Here is a 3,685-nt window from a genome sequence, read left to right as displayed (position 1 = left end):
CACAGACTTGTGTTGTTTTTTGTGTGTGTGTGTGTGTGTGTGTGTGTGTGTGTGTGTGTGTGTGTGTGTGTGTGTGTGTGTGCACGCATGAGAAAGCTTAATAAAGCTCCTGTTTTTAGTAAAGATACAGAATAGCAGGTTAACATTTGTAAACAGTTTTTATTACCCTGTCTCTTAATCACATTAATATCTTGTTAGCTTTAGCACTGACTAGTCTATTCACCAGGTTTTCAACTTATCAGGCTGACATGCTGTAGTTCTCCACAAGGGCTATATATAAATATATATATATATATATACACACACTATATATAGTATATTATAGTATATATACAGTGTATCACAAAAGTGAGTACACCCCTCACATTTCTGCAAATATTTTATTATATCTTTTCATGGGACAACACTATAGAAATAAAACTTGGATATAACTTAGAGTAGTCAGTGTACAACTTGTAAAGCAGTGTAGATTTACTGTCTTCTGAAAATAACTCAACACACAGCCATTAATGTCTAAATGGCTGGCAACATAAGTGAGTACACCCCACAGTGAACTTGTCCAAATTGTGCCCAAAGTGTCAATATTTTGTGTGACCACCATTATTATCCAGCACTGCCTTAACCCTCCTGGGCATGGAATTCACCAGAGCTGCACAGGTTGCTACTGGAATCCTCTTCCACTCCTCCATGATATCACGGAGCTGGTGGATGTTAGACACCTTGAACTCCTCCACCTTCCACTTGAGGATGCGCCACAGGTGCTCAATTGGGTTTAGTCCATCACCTTTACCTTCAGCTTCCTCAGCAAGGCAGTTGTCATCTTGGAGGTTGTGTTTGGGGTCGTTATCCTGTTGGAAAACTGCCATGAGGCCCAGTTTTCGAAGGGAGGGGATCATGCTCTGTTTCAGAATGTCACAGTACATGTTGGAATTCATGTTTCCCTCAATGAACTGCAGCTCCCCAGTGCCAGCAACACTCATGCAGCCCAAGACCATGATGCTACCACCACCATGCTTGACTGTAGGCAAGATACAGTTGTCTTGGTACTTCTCACCAGGGCGCCGCCACACATGCTGGACACCATCTGAGCCAAACAAGTTTATCTTGGTCTCGTCAGACCACAGGGCATTCCAGTAATCCATGTTCTTGGACTGCTTGTCTTCAGCAAACTGTTTGCGGGCTTTCTTGTGCGTCAGCTTCCTTCTGGGATGACGACCATGCAGACCGAGTTGATGCAGTGTGCGGCGTATGGTCTGAGCACTGACAGGCTGACCTCCCACGTCTTCAACCTCTGCAGCAATGCTGGCAGCACTCGTGTCTATTTTTTAAAGCCAACCTCTGGATATGACGCCGAACACGTGGACTCAACTTCTTTGGTCGACCCTGGCGAAGCCTGTTCCGAGTGGAACCTGTCCTGGAAAACCGCTGTATGACCTTGGCCACCATGCTGTAGCTCAGTTTCAGGGTGTTAGCAATCTTCTTATAGCCCAGGCCATCTTTGTGGAGAGCAACAATTCTATTTCTCACATCCTCAGAGAGTTCTTTGCCATGAGGTGCCATGTTGAATATCCAGTTGAAACACCAAATTTAACAGTTCTGCTCCCCATTTACACCTGGGACCTTGACACATGACACCAGGGAGGGACAACGACACATTTGGGCACAATTTGGACATGTTCACTGTGGGGTGTACTCACTTATGTTGCCAGCTATTTAGACATTAATGGCTGTGTGTTGAGTTATTTTCAGAAGGCAGTAAATCTACACTGTTATAGAAGCTGTACACTGACTACTCTAAGTTATATCCAAGTTTCATGTCTATAGTGTTGTCCCATGAAAAGATATAATGAAATATTTGCAGAAATGTGAGGGGTGTACTCACTTTTGTGATACACTGTATATATACTGTGTATATATATATATATATATATATATATATATATATATAGTATATTACTCTGTCCATGTAATCAGCTTACCATATTGCCACTTACCATATACAGTGTATCACAAAAGTGAGTACACCCCTCACATTTCTGCAGATATTTAAGTATATCTTTTCATGGGACAACACTGACAAAATGACACTTTGACACAATTAAAAGTAGTCTGTGTGCAGCTTATATAACAGTGTAAATTTATTCTTCCCTCAAAATAACTCAATATACAGCCATTAATGTCTAAACCACAGGCAACAAAAGTGAGTACACCCCTAAGAGACTACACCCCTAAATGTCCAAATTGAGCACTGCTTGTCATTTTCCCTCCAAAATGTCATGTGATTTGTTAGTGTTACTAGGTCTCAGGTGTGCATAGGGAGCAGGTGTGTTCAATTTAGTAGTACAGCTCTCACACTCTCTCATACTGGTCACTGAAAGTTCCAACATGGCACCTCATGGCAAAGAACTCTCTGAGGATCTTAAAAGACGAATTGTTGCGCTACATGAAGATGGCCAAGGCTACAAGAAGATTGCCAACACCCTGAAACTGAGCTGCAGCACAGTGGCCAAGATCATCCAGCGTTTTAAAAGAGCAGGGTCCACTCAGAACAGACCTCGCGTCGGTCGTCCAAAGAAGCTGAGTGCACGTGCTCAGCGTCACATCCAACTGCTGTCTTTGAAAGATAGGCGCAGGAGTGCTGTCAGCATTGCTGCAGAGATTGAAAAGGTGGGGGGTCAGCCTGTCAGTGCTCAGACCATACGCCGCACACTACATCAAATTGGTCTGCATGGCTGTCACCCCAGAAGGAAGCCTCTTCTGAAGTCTCTACACAAGAAAGCCTGCAAACAGTTTGCTGAAGACATGTCAACAAAGGACATGGATTACTGGAACCATGTCCTATGGTCTGATGAGACCAAGATTAATTTGTTTGGTTCAGATGGTCTCAAGCATGTGTGGTGGCAATCAGGTGAGGAGTACAAAGATAAGTGTGTCATGCCTACAGTCAAGCATGGTGGTGGGAATGCCATGGTCTGGGGCTGCATGAGTGCAGCAGGTGTTGGGGAGTTACATTTCATTGAGGGACACATGAACTCCAATATGTACTGTGAAATACTGAAGCAGAGCATGATCCCCTCCCTCCGGAAACTGGGTCGCAGGGCAGTGTTCCAGCATGATAATGACCCCAAACACACCTTTAAGACGACTACTGCTTTATTGAAGAGGCTGAGGGTGAAGGTGATGGACTGGCCAAGCATGTCTCCAGACCTAAACCCAATAGAACATCTTTGGGGCATCCTCAAGCGGAAGGTGGAGGAGCGCAAAGTCTCGAATATCCGCCAGCTCAGTGATGTCGTCATGGAGGAGTGGAAAAGCATTCCAGTGGCGACCTGTGAAGCTCTGGTAAACTCCATGCCCAGGAGAGTTAAGGCAGTTCTGGGGAATAATGGTGGCCACACAAAATATTGACACTTCAGGAACTTTCACTAAGGGGTGTACTCACTTTTGTTGCCGGTAGTTTAGACATTAATGGCTGTATATTGAGTTATTTTGAGGGAAGAATAAATTTACACTGTTATATAAGCTGCACACAGACTACTTTTCATTGTGTCAAAGTGTCATTTTGTCAGTGTTGTCCCATGAAAAGATATACTTAAATATCTGCAGAAATGTGAGGGGTGTACTCACTTTTGTGATACACTGTAGAAGCACTTTGAAGTTCTACAATTACTGACTGTAGTCCATC

Source organism: Trichomycterus rosablanca, chromosome 16, assembly GCF_030014385.1.
Source record: "Trichomycterus rosablanca isolate fTriRos1 chromosome 16, fTriRos1.hap1, whole genome shotgun sequence".
Classification (NCBI taxonomy): Eukaryota; Metazoa; Chordata; class Actinopteri; order Siluriformes; family Trichomycteridae; genus Trichomycterus; species Trichomycterus rosablanca.
The sequence above is the reverse complement of the archived record's forward strand: the minus strand, read 5'-3'. Positions refer to the sequence as shown.